This window comes from Thamnophis elegans, chromosome 12 (assembly GCF_009769535.1).
Source record: "Thamnophis elegans isolate rThaEle1 chromosome 12, rThaEle1.pri, whole genome shotgun sequence".
Taxonomy (NCBI): Eukaryota; Metazoa; Chordata; class Lepidosauria; order Squamata; family Colubridae; genus Thamnophis; species Thamnophis elegans.
Genome location: NC_045552.1, coordinates 34,476,789 through 34,501,935, shown reverse-complemented (window position 1 = coordinate 34,501,935; position 25,147 = coordinate 34,476,789). Strand labels below are relative to the sequence as shown.

Sequence of the window (25,147 nt, the reverse complement as noted above, 5' to 3'; positions counted from 1 at the left end):
ATTAGGACATTCATTCTGGATTTTCCAGGTGGCAAGATGAGCAGAAATATGCTGTGGGAGAGGGCTCTCCAGCCTTGGGAACTTTAAGACTTCAAGTGGAGTTCCACTGTAGCAGATCTTCCACATACTAAATAATTTTATATCAAACCAAAAGGATTCCTTAAGTCCTGGGAAGATGGAGGGCACTAAGAACAGACTCAGAATGATTCTTCCCGGAGGAATCCTCTCTTGGAGAACAAGTGGGGGAGTCTGTCTCAAAGCTGGGTGACCTCTTGGGGAAGAGGAACATTGTTCAAAGAATGAGAACACTTGTGAAAGAATGTGAAAGGGGAAGAGAGGTTTGGAGGGCAAAAATCAATCAATCTAGAGCTTGGAGGTCTTCTAATCCAATTTCTGGAAGCAAGCTGTTCCACTGGTTAATTGTTCTCACTGTTCAAAAGTTTCTCCTTCATTCTCTCCTTGATTAGTTTCTATCCATTGTTTCTTGTCCTGCCTTCTAGTGCTTTGGAGAATAGGTTGAACCCCCCTCTTCTTTGTCTGCCACAAACAAGAGGGGGTGAACCTATTCTCCAAAGCCCTCAGATGCTGGAAGACTGCTATCATGTTCCCCCTAGTCCTTCTTTTCCCTAGACTGGCCAAACCCCAATCCTCTAACCATTCTTCATAAGCTTTATCCTTCAGGCCTTTAATCATCTTAGTTGCTCTTCTCTGTGTGGAATTCACCTAAGTGAGTCTATTTTTCCCTTTTTCATCCAGTTGTTTCTGCTTATTCTTATTATTCTCCCTGTTTCAATGGCAGCCAAAAAGCAGCAGCGAAGCAGAGGCTGACAGGCTGCTTGCTGAGCTCCTGTCATGTGATCATGTGATTTTGTGCGGGGGGAAGGGGAAGCATCATAACTTCAGAACCAGGTCCTGGGGAGGTGCACTGTAAGTTTGAATGGTCACTAAAGAACTGGTCATAAGTCAACTCACTATGTGTATACAATAGACTCCTGTCTGAAAGAGAAATAATGGATCAAATACCTTAAAACAGGGGTCTCCAACCTTGGTATCGTTAAAATTTGTGGACTTCAACTCCCAGAATTCCCCAGCTAGCACAGCCAGAATTCCTCATAGCTGGCTGAGGAATTCTGGGAGTTGAAGTCCACAAGTCTTAAAGTTGCCAAGGTTGGAGACCCCTGCCTTAAAGGATAGGTAGCCCTCAACCTACAAACACTACTGAGTCCAGAATCTATGTTGCTAAGTGAAAAATTTGTTAAGTGAGTTTTGCCCCATTGTACAACCTTTTTTGCCACAGTTACTAAGTGAATCACTGCAGTTGATAAGTTAGTAACACAGTTGTTTAAGTGAATCTGGCTTCCCCATTGACTTTGCTTGTGAGAAGGTCGCAAAAGGGATCATGTGAACCCAGGACTCTGCAACTGTCATAAATGTGAACCAGTTGTCAAGCATCTGAATGGTAAATCATGTGACCATGGGGATACTGCAATCATCATAAGTGTGAAAAAAGGCCATAAGTCACTTTTTTCAGTACTATTGTAACTTCAAAGGGTCACTAAATGAACTGTTGTAAGTTGAGGACTACCTGTGTTGTCTTCTAGACTTTATGCCAGGAATCCAACTTCTAGAATTCCTGGTCAGTCCTGCCCTACAATCACTCTGGTTGAAATACCACCAGCTGCAGTGCCAACATACCTGGAGAACCACAGGTAGAAGAAAACTGCTATAGGTAACAGTAATTAAAAGCCTGTTTCTCTTTGACTTATTACTCCTCCAAGGACTGGATTCACCCACCTGGAAGACTTCCTCCATTTCACCAAGCAATCCTCTCAGCTTGTTGTGTAAAACAAGAGATAACTTTGAACTGATAGTGAGTTCACATTCTGAAGATGAATTTCCCAAGAGTAAAATTTTCTTTATGTTTTCATTACAAACCCTTTATAAAGAACACCTCGTAAATTCATTTTCCTCCTCCTAGCAGTATTTTTCAAAACCGCAAAGCAATTATGTTTGTCTCTGCCCTCCAGATGTTATCAAAGGTAAGAGTAAAGGCATTTAGCACAGACCCTTGAAAGCTTTAATGATAGGGTTTCTACCAGATGTTTAGCAGCAAAGATTATTTCTTCCCTCAATTATACACAGGAAATAGCAGGTCTCCAGCGATAAAAGAGTAGCTATAAACTGCAATATCTTTTCTTTGTGTTGAAGAAACCTTGGATTAGATATTGTGTTGCTGTTCTAGTTGACAGATTTATCCTCCCTCCTGAGAGGAAATTATTTATTCAGTTGAAAAACATACAAACACGAGTAAGTACTTGGTTAAAGTTATTTCAAAATAAAAACGAATGTGCTGTAGTTTTTTAAAAATGCAGTTGTCACTGTGATGTGGCAACACCCACAGTCAATAAAATATTTCCTATCTTCCCTTCTGACAGATTCCTTAAATTCTGAAAGTCAGAATAGTGTCTCTCCAATGCTCTCCAACTTTTGTCTCAGAATCTGATACAGGTAGTCTTCGACTTAGAACAGTTCATTTAGTGACTGTTCAAAGCACTGAAAAAAATGTCATATGACCAGTTTTAACACTTATGTGAAATGTTTTCACACATTTGCAGCCACCACATGGTCATGTGATCAAAATGCAGATGCTTGGCAACTGGTTCATATTTATGACGGTCACAGTGTCCCAGGGTCACGTGGGATAAAATGGGGTAAAACTCACTTTACAAATGTCTTCCTTAACAACAGATATTTGGGGCACTATCTGTATTTAGGAGGTTTAATAATGCTTGTCAAACACCTTCAGAAAATCATCATCATTGCTACTTAGCTTTTATGATGCAAGAGCATTCTACTTCATAGATTGGCATGGAGAAGGATGATTATTTAAACTTACCGTAGATCGAGATTGCACAACCTGAGTGGGATGTGGCCTCTGAGAGCATTGGTTGCAATTCCCAGAAAAATATGCTATTAAAAGGTAATTGGATGTGACAGAAGGAAATAATTATTACATAAATGAAGCATATTATGTTGAATTATTACTTAGTTGGGTCTAGTTTATTCACTTCTTGTCTCCTTTGTTTTAAACCAATACAGGTAGTCTTTAATTTACGGCCCTCTTAATTTTGAGCACAGGATGCCACAAAGATCATAAGTGTGAAATATGATCATGTCATTCTTTTCAGTGCCATGGTAACTTGGAACAATCACTAAACAAAATGTTGTAAGTCAAGGACTACCTGTAGTACATTATTGTTTTAAAATGTGCTCTCTAAGCAGTAATCGCAGAGGCCCAAATAGCAGTACATGAACATAATATAGTCATAATTTCTATTCTGTTTTAGGAGATGTTTTCCCCTTGACACCATAGCACCAAGTCAGGCTAGCCTTGCCACCGTTTCATAGGTAACCTTAAATGAGCAACTTGCTTTAATGACAGCTAGAAAGGACTTTCGGTCTCCGGGTCCATTATACTTCACTTAGTCTCAGCTTTGAAGTTGGATCTTCCTCTTTTACTTGAGGGTGGAACTCTTTTACCTGAGGGTCACAGAGAAGAAGGTGGAACTATTTTCCAAAGCACCTGAGGGCAGGACAAGAAGTGATGGATGGAAGCTTATCAGAGGGAATCCAACCTGGAACTAAGGCGACATTTCCTGACCGTGAGAACAATTAGTTAACAGTTAATTGGTTAATTGGAATAGTTTGCCTCTAGAAGTTGTAGTTCTCCATCATTGGAAATTTTTAAGATGAGATTGGACAGCCACTTGTCTGGAATGGCAGCGGTCTCCTGCTTGAGCAAAAGATTGGACTAGAAGACCTCCTGAAGCTGACCCTGAAGCACTGGGAAAGGAATGGTGGTTTCTTAGGTCTCATGGAAATATTATTCATTGAAGAGATATTTTCTTAGGAAAATATGAACACCAGCATGGAGATAATGTTCAGCATTTTCGTCTTTGAAGATGGGATTATACCTACCTATCAGAAGAAAACCCAATTTATTTTCAAATAATTTTTTGACCAAAAAATTATTAATTAATTAGATTAGTTGGGTTGTTGATAACCAAATACTCCTGGGGAGTAGTTTGGAGGGCAGATTCAGTTCAGCCCTTCCCAAGATAAGGTTGCAATTGTAATTATTATCTCTGTGGTAGAAAATAACAAAGTACAGCCATCAAAGAGCCCATTCCCTTCTTATTTTAAATGAATAAACATAACTTTCTTTGAGACAAAATTGTTTGTAAAAAGAAATAAAATACAACTCACAATCCTCTGTGCCCCATCTCAATAAGCTAGAATGATTTGCACACCTGTTCTTCTCTTGAAAATGTTTGCTCCTTTCCAACTGGCAAGATAAAACACAACAGGCTAGCTGTGTTGGTCCAGAGAACACAATTCTTTATTTGAATATCTGATACAGTATGTACAAACAGAAAGTGTCTCAAAATAGTTTGCTGACACACCTGAATGACTCAGAATAAGGTGTGGCAAAAAGCAGAAACTTTAAAACGTTTGAGCAAATAGTCTGAGAAATGGATTTACATTTTATAGGAATTACTCATAAAATCCATCTGGATTCAGCGTTTTTCAAGGTTCCACTCTGTTATATCTCGCACACACTTATTTCACATAAATATTTATGCAATCCATGTGATACTTCTCTCTTTAGATCTATGTTGGCCACAAACATCCATTAATGCTATCTCCCAGTTTCCAAGATATTAATAGTACTGCAGGTAATGCTTGACTTACAACCGCAATTGTGCCCAACATTTCTGTTGCTACGTGAGACATTTGTAAGTGAATTTTGCTCCTTTTTACAACTTTACTTGCTACAGTTGTTAAGTGAATCACTGTAGTTATTAAGTTAGTAAGATAGTTGTTAAGTGAATCCGTCTTCCCCATTGAGTTTTCTTGCCAGGAGATCACAAAAGGTGACCAAATGACACGGGAACAAAGCAACCGTCATAAATATGAGTCAGTTGCCAAGCATCTGAATTTTGATTACATACCATGTGGATGCTGCAATGGTAAGTGTGAAAAATGGTCATAAGTCACTTTTTTCAGTATCATTGTAACTTTGAACAGTCACTAAATGAACTGTTGTAAGTCGAGGATCACCTGTACCTCATTTCTTAAGGGCATCTATTAGAAATCTGTATTGCCCAGATAATTCATTTTAAGGATTACTTAAAAATGACCTAATACCTAAAAAAGGATTAGACAGAAAACATATGAACTTATAGCTGCCCTGATATCCATTTTCTCTGCCAGCTCTAGTTAAAACCAATGCAAGATATCCGATAATGGTGTGGATGTGACATACTTGCATATGTGCACATGTCTATGTGCCATGTTCCATTTGTCATTGCATTTCATTAGTCACTGGCAGGGGATGACTCTGCTATTGTGAGCACTGAAATGCGTTGAGTGGGAAGCTGAGGCAAAGGTAAGCCATTGTTAAGGAGCAAGGCTGGACTTTGGACTGACATTTTTCATAGGCAATGAGGCAACACAGACTTTTTGTCCCAGGAAAATCTTGGGGGAGGGGAGAGTTCTCCTAAAGAATATCTCTTCTGGGTGCAGTTATTGACAGTAGGGTGGGAGGATGACCATCAGCATCATCTACTCCTATATACTCAGATGTTACCTTAACAGCTCTTACCAGTCCCATACTGTGAATCAAACTGAACATTAAATCTATCATTGTCATCATCACCATCATCATCTTGGGTGCAATCCCAAAACAACTGGAGAACCACTGACACTGACAAATTCGCCATCAGTCAATTGCAGAAGGCGGCTTTATTTGGAACAGCTTCCATCCTGCGATCATATCTGTAACACTATCAAACATCCACATCTGCCTAGCCCACCTCCTTGGCAAGGACTCAATACGTAGACAAAAATGCCAAATTCTGTGTAACAATAACAACAACAACAACAACAGCAGCAACAACAATAATAATTTATTAAATTTATATGCTGCCTGACTTCCAGCGAATCTGGGTGGTTTGTAATTGTTATCAATTACAATTCTGAAAATAATTCAGAACAAACCATCAAAAACACACAGACAAAAAAATACCAGCACAAGGCAAAAGCAAATGCAGTTTTAGGCTTCCTCAACAGAGAGACAGACTCAAGATCACATGTGTACCAATTTATAAGGCCTTGGTAAGACCACACTTGGAATACTGCATCCAATTTTGGGCCCCACAACACCAAAAAAAATGTTGTGATTCTAGAAAGAGTGCAGAGAAGAGCAACAAAGATGATTAGGGGACTGAAGATAAAACCTGGTTACAGAGCTGGGTATATCTAGTCTAATGAAAAGAAGAACTGACATGATAGCCGTCTTCCAATATTTGATGGGCTGCCACAAAGAAAAGGGGGGAAACCTATTTTCCAAAACACCTGAAGGCAGGACAAGAAGCAATGGATGGAAACTAATCAAGGAGAGAAGCAGTTAGAACAATTAATCAATGGGACAGCTTGCCTCTAGAAGTTGTCGGTGCTCCAACACTGGAGGTTTTTAAGAAGAGATTGGACAGCCCTTTGTCTGGAATGGTGGAGGGTCTTGGACTAGAGGACCTCCAAGGTCCCTTCCATCTCTGTCATTCTGTTATCCGAATGGCTCAGAAAACAAACCTGAAGTGGAAGAAAAATGAAGAAAGGATCTCAGTCCTCCTCACCAAAGGTTTGGTTGTCAGTTCCATAATTGTCACCAAGGGCCAGGAGAGACGGTTTCCTTGTGGTCTCAGGTGCTCCTTCTGGAGAGGAGGGGAAGAGGTCTTCTCCACTTCTGGGCATGTAGAACCAGTGGAGAAGCAGAGGAATCTGGTGGAAAAATATGTGGATGGATCCCATGCATTTTTCTAGAGAAGGGCCTCAGATGTTCTCCTGATGTATCCAGTTTTATTTCTTGCATTCCTTATAATTGGTGCCTACGTCCTTTCTTCTACTTGTACAAAGATCCTTTTCTTTAAAGATAATTACAGGTAGTCTTTGACTTATGACCACAAAGAGACCAACAGTTAATTTAGTGACCATTCAAAGTTACCACAGCACTGAAAAAAGTGACTCATGAACTTTTTCACATTTATGACCTTTGCTGCATCTCCAGGGTCATGTGATCAAAATCCAGACGTTTAGGAACTCATATTTATTATGGTTGCCATGTCCTGGGTCACGTGATCCCCTTTTGTGACCTTTTGACAAAGAAAGTCAATGGGGAAGCCAGATTCACTTAACAACTCTGTTACTAAATTAATAAATATAATGATTCACTTAACAACTGCAGCAAGAAAGTTTGTAAAACTCACTTAACAAATGTCTCATTTAGCAATTGAATATTGGGCTCAATTGTAGTCATAAGTCTAGGACTACCTAAATAAGCTCTATTCTAAGTTGTGGTACAATATAGTTGTACAAGAATCTAAGAGTGCCTTTAATATATTATTGGGGTGCCTCATATGCCCCCTACCTAGGTTGGAATGCTTTTGTGGTAAAAGTCTAGAAATTCTACTGCTAAATATTACTACTAATTCCTGCATATTCTGTATGGCATAGCCATATATTTCATAAATAATACTCAGGACAAATATGATACCATGGAACAAGAATCAAGAGAAAGCAAATTTCCTTTATAGACTTATAGGAATCCACGTATGACATTCTGATTATTAAATGGGCTCTTTTTCTGAATTTCCTAACCTAACAAGCCAAAAGTCAACAAATATGGAAAGGGTTAGGGTTAGGGAATTCTAAGGGTTGTTTGTAGGATAAATGCTTGCCAGTGAGATGGGCAGCATATCAATTTAATAAATAAATGCAACAGTATTTCAGCTAGGAAATGGGATCTGTGAAACACTGAAGAGTGTGGAACTGTCATACAAGAAGTATTTTAGAAAAAGATTTCAGGAAAAGGGAAGGAAGGAAAAGAAAAGAAGGAAAAGGGAAGGAAGAGAATAGGGAAGGAAGAAAAAGAAAAGAAGGAAGGAAAAGGGAAGGGAGGAGATAAAGAAGAAATAAAAGAGGGAAGGGATGAAAATGAAACAAGTGAAGGAAGGAGAAAGAAAAAGAAGGAAAAAAGGAAGAATAAAAGAGAAGGAAGGGATGAGGGAGAGGGGCGAAGGCGAGGGGGCGGAGCCAGGAGGACCCACCCAATCCCTGGCCCCGCCCATCAGGGCAACTTCAGGCGCGCCCCACAGGCCCCGCCCCCGCCGCCCTTTCTCCGCCCTCTGCTGCTTTCCAGGCGCCCATCGCCTCCTTTGCCCGCTGCCCGGAAACTCGCTGGCGGCGGCGGCAGCCACGTTGCCCGGGCCGGAGCGAGTGGGGCTTGCCTGGGCCGGCTGGCCGGGCGGCACAACAGACGAGGAGAAGGAAGGGCAGCAGCCCCGCCGCGCGCCCTGAGGCGGCACCCCTCCCCCCTGCCAGGTGAGGAGGCTTCCCTTCAGGTAGTTAGACGCCCCGGGGGGGGGGAGAAATGAGACAGCGCATGCGAGGGTCAGGAAGATCGTCCGCCGGCCACGCCCCTTCCCAGCAGGTGGCGCCCCCCCGCCCCCCAGCTTTATGCTTCTCAACTCTCTTAATTTTCTTTTCATTAAATGGAGCTTGAATCCTGGGGGGAGGAAGGTTTCCTCTCCCAACATCCTCTGTCTGCCAGGTGGGCGCCTATCTGGTTGAACGATGTGTAATTAAGCAGGATTGCAGTCTCCCTGTTTGACTTGAGCTCCTTTGGGGGCTTCAGGTGGGCCTTCATTTTTCTCTTCAGCAAATGGTCCCCCAGCGTTTTTTCCCCAGGATTCCCCCCCCCCTTTTTTTAACTTTCCAGGCTCACCTTGTGGCCCCTCATCTTCAGATTAGTGAGAATCCTGTGAGTTTCTTAGCCCTGATAAAGGTTCTGGTTAAGCCTGCTGAGAGTTTAGGGGTATCCCCACTGGTTAAACCAGGATGGGGAGAAAGCTGGTTTATTTATAGTCTCCTAGGGAGTTTCTGTGGTTGAGAATGGATAGAATCTGCCTGGTCTTTGTCCAGTTCCACTATGTAATGAGGGAAGAAGAATACCTCAAATCCTGGCTTGATGTGGGTGCTTTTGTTTACCTTATGAGGAGTCTCATAACTGCTGATATTTGGAGGCCAATTACTACAGGCAGTCCTCATTTAGCAACCACAATTGGGACTGGCAACTCGGCTGATAAGTGAAGAGGTTGCTGAGTGAAATGTAACCATGTTTATGAGCTTCCTTCAACTTTACAAACTTGCAAGGATGGTTAGTGTGAGGTTCCTTTTTCATCACTTATAACTGCAAACAGTCGCTTATACAAGATAGTCACTAAACAAGGACAGCCTGTAATTTTTAGCCTCAGTACTTACAGGGTTGCTGGGAGGGGACAATTTTCTCTGCCTTGTGGGTAAAGCAAGTAGCTACACACACACACACACACACACACACACACACACACACACACATGCTGTACAAACTATCAGTGTGTTGGACAAAAACGGGGTTAAATTTATTACAGCTCTGCACAGTGCAGACATTAAACAGTTTAATTTCTCAAAGGGTGTTTTGGGCTATGCATAAGCTACAGTAAGAGTGCGGATTAGAGAGTCAAACTTTTAAAACCATTTTTGCCTGTATAATCAGTATGATTAAAGATTTCTGTAGGATCCCTCCCCCCATCTACTTAAATAGCAAGCACCATTGTGACTGGGTGCATTCCTGTAGGGCAGTGGTTCCCAAACTTGGCAACTTTAAGACTTGTGGACTTCAACTCCCAGAATTCTCCAGCCAGCAGCTCTGACTGGAGAATTCTGGGAGTTGAAGTCCACAAGTCTTAAAGTTGCCAAGTTTGGGAACCACTGCTGTCGGGAGTAAGAGCAAATTGCATTCTTAAAGCTACATGTATCACCCATCTGGGACCCAATATTGACTCTTTCCCTTCCTAATGGGAGAAGCCATTTAGTTTTTGAGCCCTGGTGCCCCTTTTCCCACTTCTGTTTGTTTGTTCTTGACCTGTGGCTACCCCAAGGGCAGCAGCTGTCTTTATGTTGCTACTGCTGGGTGCTGTGTAATTGAAGTTCTAGTAAATGTATTTTGGAGCATAATTCAAGATTGCTTTTAATTTGAACTGCCACATGCTCCTATTACACCAAATAGGAACGCTTTTAAGAACTACTAATAGCTGGCTCTAGAAATACAGTAAAATATTCCTGAGCCGAACATACTAAGAGGCTTTGCCTGATATAATTGTCCACCTCTTTCCCTCCTTTTTTTGATGTGTCTAACACTTGGGTTCCCATGGAAAGGCTATATTTGGAATAACACTGTGATTCACAGTTGCCCTTTTCGTTGGTATAAATGTGGACTCTGCCCTTTTTGATTAGGTAACCACTTGTTTGTCTTTGGTTTGAAAGAGAGTTAACTGAATTTGCTTAGCTTTAAGAAGAGCTTTGAGATGAAGGGATCATTTGCTGCTTTGGAGTATTGCTCTCTTTAGAGTGTTAAATGTTTCGCCAGCCCTCTGCGTAAAACATTCAAAACGTTCTGAAATAGCATCTTTCATTTTGCAAACACTCCAGTAAGAAAGGTGCATAATGACACAGGAATGAAACAGGCATGAAAAAGATACAAGCCAGGAAGAAGTATTTCTGATAATGTTTTACTTGGGTGAGGCTAATAAAACACATCCAAATAAACATTTCATACATGGCAAAGTATGGAGCAATTTTAATACAAAACTCCATCTGGCCTATTTTTTGGTGGGATAAAATAGGGCATTTCTTATGTTTGAGTATGTTGGGGGGGGGGGGGGAGAATATCTGCATTTGTAATTTATAATCCAGAGCTTAGAAACATGGATTGAACAAGGGTACAATTTCAACATCTGGTGATAAAAAAAACCAACTGTAATATTCCCATAAAATGTTATTTTTAAAATTCAGATAAAGATGTTTTTGCTGCTTTAAAGAGCTCACCTTTTAAAATCCCTGGTGTTACACAGGAAATTCCTGGGTAAAGTTTGCCTTTGCAATTAGAGGCAACATAGTAGTTATAGTTCTTTACTGAAGAAAATTTAGGTAGAGCCTTAGATGGTGTGCTGATAAATTATATAAAAAGATAAATTAGAGACTGGGAAATACAAATGACTTCATAATGTTTGTATAATAATTTTGGAGGGGTATCTTTGGTAACAAAGACAGTTTTATACCATCAAAATGTTATAATTTAAATATTAACCAACCAAAGACCATAGGGTCATTTAAGGGGAGTGCTGATGCTGCTGCCTCCTTCCCATTTATGTTCTTTTCATTCCTGAGCATTCAGACAATCTTTGAGAGATCTATTACATTAGTATCATTACCTATTAAAGAACTGATTAAGATCTTAAACATGGCATTTGATTTAGGAGAAACATTTAATTTCCTGCAATACAATTAACCAATAGCTGATCTTAAGTGCTCTGAAATGCAGAGCTGCCTGCTAATTTTTATAGATTCACCAATTCCTAATATTTTCTGCTAAAACTTAATGCGGTGATGTTGAGATCCATTAGTTCAGTGGGTCTCAACCATCCTAATGCCGCAACCCTTTAATACAATTCCTCATGTTGTGGTGACCCCCAACCACAAAATTATTTTATGTTTTCCATATTTTTTCAAAAATATGTGTTTTCCGATGGTCTTAGGTGACCCCTCTGAAAGGGTCATTCGACCCCCAAAGTCTTTGGTTGAGAACCACTGCATTAGTTTATAAGATGGGAATCTATATGATGGTGTTCAGAATCAGAAGTCTGAATTAAAGGAACATTGTATGTCCAGAATGTTCTTTTTCTTTCATTGTGCTTGATTCTTGGAGAGTGCATGGACAAGTCTGTAGTTTTCATGGCAAGGTTTTTCAGAAGTTGTTTGCCATTGCTTCTTTCCTGGGACAGAGAGAATGGCTGGCCCAAGGTCCCCAGCCAGTTTTGTGCCCATGGCAGGCCTAAAAGGAATGGTCTCATGGTTTCTAGACTGATACCTTAAGCACTACACCAAACTGGCACTCATAATAAGCCCAGAATAAATTATGCTAAATATGTGAATATTTGGTCTATTGTTAGTTTTCAAGAAATACAGGTAGTCTTCAACTTACAACTACAATTGAGCCCAAAATTTATGTAGTTAAGTCAGAAATTTAAGTAAGTCTGCTCCATTTTACAACTTTTCTTGTCACATTTGTTAAGTGAATCACTGTAGTTCTTAAATTAGTAACACAGTTGTTAAGCAAATCTGGTTTCCCCATTGACTTTGCTTGTTAGAAGGTTGCAAAAGGGGATCACGTGACTCTGGGACACTGCAACCATCATAAATGTGAGTCAGTTGTCAAGCATCCAAATGTAAATCATGTCAGCATAGGGCTGCTGCCACAGTCATAAGTGTGAAAAATGGTCATAAATCACTTTCTAAAGTGCCATTGTAATGTTGAATGATCACTAAGTGAACTGTTGTAAGTCTAGGACCATGATGGCGAAGATATGGCACGCATGTCACAGGTGGCATGCGGAACCATTTGTTAGGGCACGCGAGACGTTGCCCTGTCAGGTCCAGCTGACTTCGGCCTTCTTTTGAGGCCATTTTTCGCCCTCTGGAGGGTTTGTTGAAGCCTGTGGAGCACGAAAAACTGGCCCTATGGCCAAACCGGAAGTCACCATTCCCAAATTTCCAGGTTCCCTGTAGGTCCGTTTTTCGCCCTACAGAGCTTTCAGGGAAGCTCCTGAAGCCTCCCGGGGGGAGGAATGGGGAGGGGCTGTTTTCGCCCTCCCCAGGCTTCTAGAAAGCCTCTGGAGCCTGGGGAGGGCGAAAAAACCATGCCAAAAGCAGGGGGGGGGGTGTTCCCCACTGCTGGTCACATGCACATGTGGGGGGAAGTCACGTGCATAGCATTATGGGTGTGGCACGCCCGCGCACGGCCCCCTGCACTCTCCCCCCTTTTGACACAGAGCCAAAAGATGTTAGCTATCACTGGTCTAGAACTACCTGTAATAGCAAAACCTCTAGGCTGGAGGACTATTTCAATTTAAAAACATCTTGTTCTAGAATGATTCTTTTTTCCCCCAATATATTTTTATTATTTTTACATTTAACAATGCAGTACCGCAAAGTCGGAGTGACTATACATTCTCATTATATACAGCTAGTCACAACTATTGATAATTAGCTTACTTTACATTATCAATCCTTCTGTCCAATCACAGTATATACAGTTTGTTCCAGTCTTGTCACCTTGTCTTATACCAGTCATAAAATCTATTCCAGACTTCAAAATATTCTGATTCCCCTTTATTTTTAAGTTCAAGAGTGAGCCTATCTGCTTCTGCACAGGCCAACACTTTTCTGATTATATCTAGCTCTGCTGGTGTGGTTTCTTTTTTCCAATATTGTGCATAAGTTATGCGCGCCGCAGTTAGTACATGAATAATTAAATAAAGCATATCTTTCTTATACCCCTGTAGTATTATACCTAGGAGAAAAATTTCTGGTTTAAACAAGATTTGGTCTCCCACCATTTGTTCTAAGCATGATTGGATCATTTTCCAATATTTTTTTGCCTCATTGTACGTCCACCACATATGATAAAAAGTGCCTGGTGTTTTTTTACACTTCCAACAATTTGGGTCCAGATTTTTAAACATTTTGGAGAGCTGTGCTGGAGGAAGATGACATCTGTAGAACATCTTATAAAGGTTTTCTTTATACGCCATAGTCATTGTTAGTTTCTGATTAAGTATCCAAAGTTTTTCCCACTTTCCCGCCAATTCCACATTGTAACCAAAAAATTTTGCCCAGGCGACCATCGTTTCTTTGACATGTGTTTATGTTTATGTTGATTTTATTTATATGCCGCCCTTTCCCCCCGAAGGGGACTCAGGGCGGCTCACAACTCGACTAGGGAAGGGGGATACAAACAAGAATTTAAACGACATAAAAAACAATGTATGATTAAAACACAACAGTCATACCAGTTCGAGACGGGGGCAACAGTTCTTTAGCCCCAGGCCTGTCGGAACAGCAAGGTTTTCAGGGCTTTGCGGAAGGCCTGGAGGGTGGTGAGGGTTCGAATCTCCACGGGGAGTTCGTTCCAGAGGGTCAGAGCAGCCACAGAGAAGGCTCTCCTCTGGGTAGTCGCCAGTCGACACTGGCCGGCGGATGGAATTCGGAGGAGGCCTAATCTGTGGGATCTAATCGGTCTATTGGAGGTAATTGGCAGCAGGCGGTCTCTCAAGTACCCAGGTCCAATACCATGAAGGGCTTTATAAGTGACGACTAGCGCCTTGAAGCGTATCCGAAGACCAATAGGCAGCCAGTGCAGCTCGCGGAGGATAGGTGTAACGTGGGTGAACCGAGGTACACCCACAATCGCTTGCGCGGCTGCATTCTGGACAAACTGAAGTCGCCGAATGCTCTTCAAGGGCTGCCCCATGTAGAGCACGTGCTCCTCCTCTAGCTTGTATTCCAACAAAAATCTATACAACACTTTAATCAGCCTGTTTTCTGTCTGTATCAAAAGTTTATCTAATATTGTGTAATCTTTGGCAATACCTTCCTTCTTCCTATCCTGTGTAAACCTTGACTGTATCTGTAAATAAGATCACCATTCTACTTGTACCTCTTGTGATGTCAATTCCAGTCTAGTTTTAATCTCCCCCTGTCTGTTCATTAACTCTTTATATGTAACTATATTTTCCATATTAATTAAATTTGGATGTATGTATGCTTCCATCGTAGATAGCCAAATGGGTGTTTTGGTGTAGTGGTTGTGTTTAATTTTGTTCCATATTAATAACAGGGACTGTCTGATATAATGTCTACTGAAATATTTATGTGCAGGTCCTTTTTCATACCAAAGGAAGGCATGCCATCCTACTTGGAGATCATGGCCTTCCAATTTGAGTAATCTTTTATTTCTCAGCATTATCCATTCTCTTAGCCATGTAAGAGTGGCCGCAGTATAATAAAGTTCCCATCTGGTACGCCAAATCCTTCTTTCTCCTCTAGGCTGGAGGACTATTTCAATTTAAAAACATCTTGTTCTAGAATTATTCTTATTGGTCATCTGCTTGGGTCTCTGTGCTGCACCTATTGAATATCACCTGTAACTTTGGTGAGAGTTGGAAGTTCCTTATTGACTATTATGGCATCCTCCTTATAAATCTGGTCTAAACTAGTGTTAGCCCCTTCAGACGCCCATGCTGGCAAAATGGTGCCCTATGAAGCTTCATATCTTTGTCTTGAAGAGTTTTACTGCCACTGAGACAAAACTATTGACCTGGATGTCATTTGGGCAGACACACTAATATATTTGTTGAGGAAGATTTTTTTCTTTCCATTCAATCCTGTCCGAATCTCAGAGACTCTCGTCTAGAGTCCCTGCAGTTTCCCTGGCAAGGTTTTTCAGGTGTGGCTTGCCATTGCTTCCTTCCTGGGGCTGAGAGAGAGAGTGGATGGCCCAAGATCCCCCGGCTGACCTCTTGCCCAAGGCAGGACTAGAAAGGGCATTGGTAGTTACCTGATACACCTCTTCTCATAGTGGGAGGAGGAGTATCCAGATTGGGTTGACCTTATTCTCTCATTGATTGGATTGAGTCAGATAAGTTCTTTGGGCAATGCCCCCTGGCCACCAGGAAGACCCCAGTTATTGGCGAAGAACTCTATCCGATTCGTTGCACCATTCACTCCAGACTCTTAATTCAGTTCTTAGCTTTTATTGTTTTCAACATCAATATTTATATAACTTCATAAACCATGAACATAACTCTTAGTCATACAATCATAGGGAGGGGCTGGATATTCCTCCCCCCACTATGAGAAGAGGCGTATCAGGTAAGCACCAACACCCTTTCTCCATAGTGAGGGGGGAGGAGTATCCAGATTGGGATGTACCAAAGCCTACACATCCCTAGGGAGGGAGACCCCTGAGGCCACATGCCCCCAACTCATGCCTGGTGAGGCGTGGCCCCCGCCCTGTGGACCGCCTGCAACACCAAACTGGCTCTCATAGTAATTGTGCTAAATAATGTGTGTATTTGGCATAGAGTGTTCAGGAGTGGGTGAGTTTTGGTAGAGACATTGGAAGGCAGAGGACTAATGAAAAAGTGTATTTGGCTGGGGCCAGGCATTGCAATCGTGCATGGTTGCAGGGATCAGTCTTTTTAAAAGTCAGATAAACAAAAATGAAATAGGTTTTTGGGAGTTCTGTGCTGTCGCTGTAATTTTATGAATGAAGAATGTGGTTTCATAATAGAATCATAGGGATGGAAAGGGTCTCGGAAGTCTTCTATTACACATGCACACACCGACCTCAGAGGTCTGGAATGGTGTAAGACACCCCATACCATTCCAGAGAAATGCCTGTCCAATCTATTCTTGAAAACCTCCAGTGACAGAGCACCCACAACTTCTGGAGGCAAGGATTTCCACTGGTTAATTGCTCTCACTCTCAGGACATTTCTCTGTAGTTCTAGGCTTCTCACTTTTACAGTCTTCCACTCTGCTTCTTGCCCTGCCCTCGGATGCTTTGGAGGATAGGTCGACCTTCTCCATAGTGAGGGGGGAGGAGTATCCAGAGTGGGTTTGACCTTGTCCTCTCATGATTGGATGAGTCAGATAAGCTCTTTGGGCAATGCCCCCTGGCCAGCAGGACTTCCCCATTATTCGACTCATCCACTCAAGGAAAGGTTGTACCACTCTGGACCTCAGTAATTTACAAAGGATTAAGGAAAATAAACTTGGACCCAGCGAATCCTGCCTCCCTACATCGCACACAGCCTCCTCCTGCAAGGACTGGACTGGCACAAGCCCCCTGGGGCGGCACGCTGCCCTGGCCACTGAGTGAGATGGAGTCACTCAGTGAGGACCCTTGCCGGGCAAACAGAAGGACCGGGCATATGCTTCCTAGAGGCAGCCCATTGCCGCAGAGGCTTCTCAGGAGCAGAAGCGCTCCTCCGCTCCCCTCAGGGGTTGAGACACGAGGGTTGTTAAAATGCCCTGGAAAGCCTGCACTGGCAGCTATCACCAGTGGACAAGGTGAGAGCCGGAAAGGCTCAGAAAGAGCTGCGGGAGGCAGGGGGAGGCAAGCAGCAGCGGCAGCCGCATGGCAAGCCTGCAAGGGCAAAAGCCATTTCCATGTGCTCCAGCAAAGAGGAGCCTTTTGAATTTGGAACCGGGGGCCATCTTGAAACCACATGGTCCAAGATGGCGGCACCCAGCAGCTTAGAGGAGGCAGGCAGGAGCCCAGCTCTCAGCCCTCCAGCAACACCACCACCGGAGGCTCAGAGGAGCCCTTAAAAAGGTGAGAAACCATCGCAGAGGCATTAGCCAAGGGCGGGGGAGGCAGCAAAGGGCCACAAGGAGGCTTATCAAGGAGTTTAAAGAGGCAGGCGGTGGATCAATCCCCCCCCCAGCCTACCTCCTAGATCAGTGGTTCCCAAACTTGGCAACTTTAAGACTTGTGGACTTCAACTCCCAGAGTTCTCCAGCCAGAAGAGCTAGCTGGAGAATTCTGGGAGTTGAAGTCCACAAGTCTTAAAGTTGCCAAGTTTGGGAACCACTGTCCTAGATGAATCACAGAGGCAGCTGCCACAAGACTTCAGGAAGAACCCTCCCCCCCCCCAACCTGAGAACTCCTCCCCGCCAGGGGAGGATCCCCTTCAGCTTCGGTGTTTCAGAAATCTTGCCTAACGATGTATGCAAGCACATTTCTGTCCCTTTTCTGACTGCCAAGTAACAGGAGAAGGCTTTCCCCTTAAGAACTCTCTCCTTTAAGTAGGAGAAAGGGAGGGGGCGAGAAGGCCCTCAGAAGGACCAGCCTCTCAGTAGCAAGAGCTGTGTTTTTTGTGGCTAATGCTTGCTTCCCCCTTAATAACAGTCTCCTCTAAGTAGGAGAAAGAGGGGGGGGGCGAGAAGGCCCTCAGAAGGACTAGCTCCTCAGTAGCAAAAGCTGTGTTTTGTGGCTAATTCTTGAGGGCAGGGCTATGGTATTTGCCCCGCAGAGCCATTTGGGAAGAAGGGAGAGGAGAGGCCCCACGTGGCCCAAGCCGGCAGCCCCCTGCAGCCTGGAAAAACACAGAGGGGGGAGGAGTAATCAGCCCGGCTGCTAAAGGCTGCAGCCCCCAGGGAAGGACAGAAGAACCTCCAATCAGGTTAGAGATTACCCCCCTCCCCCAAGGCCTTCCAAGGGTGGGGGTGACTAGGCAAAGAGCAAATGCAATGCAATACAATACTATGCAATACAATAGTAGAGTGGGAAGAGACCTTGCAGGTCTTCTAGCCCACCCCCCCTGCCTAGGCAGGAAATCCTATACCATTTCAGACAAATAGCTATCCAACAGCTGCTTAAAAACTTCCACTGTTGGGGAATTCACAACATCTGGAGGCAGGTTGTTCCACTGATTAATTGTTCTAACTGTCAGGAAATTTCTCCTCAGTTCTAAGTTGCTTCTCTCCTTGATTAGTTTCCACCCATTGCTTCTTGTTCTGCACTCAGGTGCCTTGGAGGATAATCGGGCTGCCTCTTCTCTGTGGCAACCCCTGAGATATTGGAACACTGCTATCACGTTTCCCCTAGTCCTTCCTTTCAGTAAACTAGACCTACCCAATTCCTGCAACCGTTCTTCATAGGCTTTAGCCTCCAGTCCCCTGATCCCCTCTGTTGCTCTTCTCTGCACTCTCCCTAGAGTCTCCACATCCTTTCTACATCATGGTGACCAAACTGAATGCAGAATTCCAAGTGTGGCCTTACCAAGGCCTCATAAAGTGGGATGAACACTTCACGGGAGTTTGATTCTATTCCTCTGTTTATGCAGCCAAAAACTGTGTTGGGCTTTCTGGCAGCTGTTGCACACTGCTGGCTCATATTAAAGGGTTGTCCACTAGGACTCCAAGATCCCCTTCACAGTTACTACTGTGGAGCAAGGTATTCTGTACCTGTGCACTTCATGTTCGTTGCCTAAAGGTAGAATCTTACTTCATTGAATCTCATTTTCTTACGCAGTGCCCAACGTTCAAGCGTATCAAGATCCTTCTGTATCTTTAGCCTGTATTCTGGTGTGTTGGCTATTCCTGCCAGCTTGGGGTCATCTGCAAATCTGATGAGTCCCCCCACCGATCAGCATTTATCAAACAGAGAGCTAACAGTCATTCTGGCTCCTTCTTATGACCGCTTGAGATAACAGCAGTACTTAAAGAAACAGTACTACTATCATGGCATATATATTGCTAACCCAACTTTTAGCTTATACACCTGACACCCTCATTCAAATCACTGATGAAGATGTTGAAGAGTACTGGGCCCAACACAGAGCCTTGGGGTACTCCACTGCATTCTTCCCTCCATGAAGAGGCAGTTCCATCAAGGAGTACAGGTGTGTGCGGTTGGTCAACCAGTTACAAAGCCATCTGGTGTGACAATGTCTAACCCACATTCTTCTACTTTATCTAGTAGTAGGTTATGGTCTACCTTATCAGGACTTGCTGAAGTCCAAGTTAACTATATCAATGGCATTCCTATAGTCCACTAGGGTTGTCACTGTATCTAAGAAGGCATTATGGCTAGTCTGGCATGATCTGCTTTGACAAACCCATGTTGGCTTTGGGCCCTTGATCTGTTTTTCTCCCTTTCTGAAGAGGGGAACCACATAAGCAACCCTATAGGAGTTCTCCGGTACTCCAGGATCTCTGATAGAGATAGTTCACTTGTTTGGAGATCTCGTCTGCCAGTTCCTTCAGATCCCTGGGGTGTAACCCATGCAGTCCTGGGAATTGGACTTTGGCTAAGGTAGACAGGTGCTCACTTACCATTTCTTCCCTATCTCATCTTGGGTTCCTAATCCGATTTTTGGGGTGCTGTTCTTGATAGGTTGGACTGTTTTACCCCTTTGGGTAAAGACAGATGCCATACATGAGTTAAATAGTTCTGCCTTACCCCTGCTGCTTGTCACCTTCTGGCCACTTTCTCCCAGCAAGGAACCAACTGTTTCCTTAATCTTTCTTGTCTTTAACATGCGGGAAGATGCCCCCTTTTGTATTTTATTTTATTGTTTTTGTTGTTATTATTATTATTATTATTATTATCATTATTATTATTATTTTACCTTGGCAGCAGGCCTTTCTTTATTGTGAGCCTTAGCTTCCCTCACTTCATCTTTACACGCACTCTAGTGGCTGACCATTGAACTCCGTCTGTGCTTACATTCAGAATATCTCTGCGCTAATCCTAGCCATAGAATCATAGTACCCTTATGGCCGGGGGAAAAAAGGGGTCAGACAGGCCGGTCCCCAGGCCAGAACCCACCACAAACTCAGAATGGGATGTCCGACTATGAGAAATCGCAGAAGCACCTCAGATAGCCCATGATCTTAGACAGCATTTGCTGAGGGCAGAACATATAGCAGGGGTGGAGAACATCAGAGCCGACTGGCTCAGCCGGACCGAGGTGGACAATTTGGAGCGGAAGCTGCAGCCAGCAATCTTCGAGGAGCTGGCGGAGTGCTTCGAATGCCCGGAGGTCGACTGATTCGCCACGCCCCTCAACGCTCAGCTCCCGAGGTTCTTCTCCAGGTACCAGACACGGGGGGCAGAAGGGGTGGATGCTCTGCGAAGCCCCTGGCCCAGGGGTCGTCGGTATGCCTTTCCGCCCTTACCCCTGATCCCCAGGGTCATATGGAAAATCCTTCGGGAGGGGGCAGAAGGGGTTCTGTTGGCGCCTCCCTGGCCCAGGAGGCCGTGGTTTGCAGATCTCCAGTCTCTTTCAGTGGAGAGGCCCTGGGGAATCCCCCAGGAGAGGATATCCCTCTACCAGGGGCCGCTGGAGCACCCAAACCCTCAATGGCTACAGCTGACTGCTCGGCTCTTGAGCGGAGCATTCTGGGGAAAGACCTCTTCCCCCCAGGGTGATGCAGACTATCCAGACTGCCCGCGCACCCTCCACAGAGCGTATCTATGGCTCCATGTGGTGGGCCTTTGCCTCCTGGTGTAACTTCCTGGGATACAACCCTGTCCAGGCCTCAGTGCCTCAGATTCTGGACTTCCTCCACGCAGGCTGGGACAGAAGGTTAGCTCCTAACACGATTAGGAGACAGGTTTCAGCCATCTCATCAGTTCTGCCGCGTGGCAGGAGCCAGAGCTTGACTCACCATCCTATGGTCAGGCAATTCCTCAAGGGGGGCTTCCAACCCCAAACCGCATACGGTGTTCAGATACACTGCCTGGGACTTACACAGTGTAGGGGTCGCTCCAACAGGCGCTCCATTTGAGCCTTTATGAACAGTTTCCCTTAAGTTCCTGACTCTTATGGTGGCCTTTCTGGTGGCCATCTCCTCCGCCAGGCGGATATACGAACTGCAAGCCCTGTCCACCAGGTAGGATCTCTGCGTCTTCCACCAAGACAGGGTGGGGTTACGACTGGATCTGTCCTTCATCCCCAGGGTGGACCCCTGCTTCCATCGAGCCCAGGAACTGATTTGCCCAACTTCTGTCCAGACCCTTCTCACTCGTCGGAGAAGAAGTGGCACACTCTGGGCGTAAGGAGGGCTCTGAGGATTTACCTCAGGAGAACCAGGCCAAACAGGAAATCTGAAGCTTTTGTTTGTCTCCTTCCAACCAGGTCCTGGGTAACGAGGTGACTTCCACCACAATAGGCAAGTGGTTGCGAACCTGCATTGCCACTGCATACCAATCGCAGGGCTTACAGACACCAACCATATCACGGCCCACTCCATGCGGAGCGCAGCCACAACCACAGCCTGGGCCACGCAGACATCCCTGGCCGAAATCTGCAGGGCAGCCACGTGGGCTTTCCCCTCTCCCTTTGCTAGGAACTATAAACTGGACTCTTTTGCCTCGGCAGAAGCCTCTTTGGCCGCAGGGCGTTGCAGGCGGTTCACAGGGCGGGGCCCACGCCTCCACTGGCATGAGGGGGGACATGGGGCCTCAGGGGTCTCCCTCCCTAGGGACGTGCAGGCTTTGGTACGTCCCACTCTGGATACTCCTCCCCCCTCACTATGGAGAAAGGGCGTTGGTACTTACCTGATATCCTCTTCTCATAGTGGGGGGAGGAGTATCCAGTCCCTCCCTGACTATGTTTGTACGACTAAGTGTTATGTTCATTGTTTTATGACGTTATATAAATATTGATGTCGAAGACGATCAAGCTAAGAACTGAATTAAGAGTCTGGAGTGAATGGTGCAACGAGTCGGATGGAGCTCTTCTTCAAATAATGGGGAAGTCCTGCTGGCCAGGGGGCGTTGCCCAAAGAGCTTATCTGATTCATCCAATCATGAGAGGACAAGGTCAAACCCACTCTGGATACTCCTCCCCCCACTATGAGAAGAGGCGTATCAGGTAAGTACCAATGCCCTTTCTCATCTCTATGACAGCCCCTCAAGTCCAGAAGACAGCTATCCTGTCACCCCTAATCCTTCTCTTCATTAGACTAGGCATACCCAGTTCCCACAACTGTTCATCAGACTTTTAGCTTCCAGACCCTTTATCATCTTTGTTGCTCTTCTCTGCATTCTTTCTAGAGTCTCAACATCTTTTCTGTGTCATAGTCACCATAGTCACAAATGCAGTATTCCAAGTGTTACCAATGCAGCATAAAGTGGTACTAACAGTCTACGTGATCTTGATACTATAGGACAGCGGTCTCCAACCTTGGTAACTTTAAGCCTAGAGGACTTCAACTAGAGTTGACGTCCTCCAGGCTTAAAGTTGCCAAGTTTGGAGACCTCTGCTATAGGTTGTCCTCAACTTACAACAGTTCATTTGGTGACGATTTGAAGATACAACAGCACTGAAAAAAGTGACGTATGATCCTTTTTCACGCTTACAACCATAGGGGAATCCCCAGGGGCAGGTGATCAAAAATTGTAGGCTCATATTTATGAAGGTTGCAGCATCCCAGAGCCCTGTTTGCGACCTTCTCACAAGCAAAATCAATGGGGAAGCCATGTTCCCTTAACAACTTTGTTACTTAACAATTGCAGTGATTCACTTAACAACTGTGGCAAGAAAGGTCATAAAATGGGTCAAAACTCACAACAAATGTCTCACTTAGCAACAGAAGTTTTGGGGCTGAATTGTGATTGTAAGTCAAGGACTACTTGCATCCTTGATAGCCGCCTTGTGTTGTCATGTGCGAATAGGCAGCAATATACATTTTCTAAATAATAACAATCCTGTTGATGCAGCCTAAGACTTCATTGGCTTTTTTGGCAGCCACTCTCATATTTAAGTGATTAAGTGATTGTCCATTAGGATTCCAAGGTCCCTCTCAGTTACCGTATTTTCACGACTATAAGCCGCACTGAAAATCCTAAAATTTGATAAAAAACCGGCAGTGCGGCTTATAACCCGGTGCGCTTTATATATGGAAAAAGATCGAAAATCTCTCCCTCCCGATTTTACGCTCAAACTTGAAGCTCGCAAGCGAATGACCGCGAGCAGGCACGCACACGTCCCTTGGGTCTCTCCCTCCCGATTTTACTTACGCTCAAACTTGAAGCACGCACACGTCCCTTGGGTCTCTCCCTCCCGATTTTACTTACGCTCAAACTTGAAGCACGCACACGTCCCTTGGGTCTCTCCCTCCCGATTTTACTTACGCTCAAACTTGAAGCACGCACACGTCCCTTGGTATCCTTCCCCTGGAGTGGGGAGGAAATGTGGATTTCATAGTATCCTTCCCCTGGAGTGGGGAGGAATTGGGGATTTCATAGTATCCTTCCCCTGGAGTGGGGAGGGAATGGGGATTTCAAAGCATTTTAAACTATACCTTATAACCTTCCAAATGGAATAATAATAATATAAGAATGGCAAAGAAAAAGAATAATTATGCTTTATATTTTTACTGTCATTTATTATCTTACAGGCAGGCAGGCTAGGAAACGAAATGAACGAGTGGCCAGGCAGGCTAGGAAACGGAATGCAGGCAGGGGGGGGGAAATGTTGCAAAAAAACGGTGCGGCTTATAACCCGGCGCGCTTTATATATGAAAAAAGTTTGAAAAATTAACGTTAACTGATACTGTGGCTTATAATCCGGTGCGCCTTATGGTCGTGAAAATACGGTACTATAGTTGAGCCAGGTGCCACCTATTCTACACCTGTGCATTTGATTTTTCTTAGTGCAAGACCTTACTTTTCTCACCACTGAACTGCATCTAAAACTACTGTTAATTTCAAAAGAGAAGCTGCTTCTTCTTATCATTCTGTTTCTGGAATGAATTGTTCATGATATGATATGCTAATAAGCGTCTGACTATCTCTTCTGAATAATATTTCCAAATTATATATTAGATAATAGGATTTGTTGCTATGCCACCTTTGAGGAATGATTGAATATGGGAAAGTGCATCACTGTTTGGCTAGACGCTCTGATTAACATTTCCAAATTCTGTTGGATAAGGAATTTTTCTTGCCAAGTAAATTTCAGGGAATATTAGTGACGAAGAAGGGCAAAGAATATAACTGTGATTAGTATTGTGTGGACAGTTTGCCATTTCCAACAATCTCTTTCATGTCTCAGGCTGCTAAAAACATTATATGTGGCATGATTGGGCTAGAAAGAAAGAAAAAAAACAGCCAAACTAGAAATGTAGCTGTAGGCATTGTACTTCGCTAATACTTCTTAAGATAGAATAATTATTTAGGATTAACTCTTGTAAAAGCAACTAAACTGTAATTTTCTGATAAGTTTGAATGATGTGTCTATTGAAATGGCCTTTTAAAGAAAATTGTTGGTAGACACTCAGTCTCAACCCTGTATTTGCTGTTTAGAAGCTAAACATTTTATTGCTAAATCTTTTCAGTGAATGTGCTAAATCCCTTCTCATTTTCTTTTGTTTAGGGATTTTGTGTTTTAATTGCTGCAGACAGACATGATTTGTTCAGTTTTGGTCCTTAAAATGGCATGTCAAGTTCTTTTCTGTCTTCTCTGAAAAGAAAAACATAGAGCAAAGTGTGATGAATTGTGTCTAGATTTCAGTGTTTAAGAGTGAAGGAATATATTATCATGAAGATAACATACTCAGAATGAGAGTAGAAAATATTATCTATAGCCACTGAAATTAATAGTCATTTTGCAAAAAATCCATTTCCAGAGTA

General features: G+C 43.7%; 1 protein-coding gene across 2 annotated transcripts in view; it reads left to right on the top strand.

Annotated features, from left to right (window-relative positions):
- Positions 1 to 8,240: 8,240 nt before the first annotated feature.
- The window catches only part of LOC116515332 (ligand of Numb protein X 2-like), an 84,047-nt gene continuing 67,140 nt past the window's right edge, over positions 8,241 to 25,147 (top strand). Inside the window, exon 1 of one of the 2 annotated variants that reach the window (XM_032227304.1) lies at positions 8,241 to 8,439. The gene's annotated coding sequence lies outside the window, so the exon portion shown is untranslated. Of the gene's footprint in view, positions 8,460 to 25,147 lie in introns of both variants that reach the window. The other variant, XM_032227305.1, reaches the window with a different exon arrangement.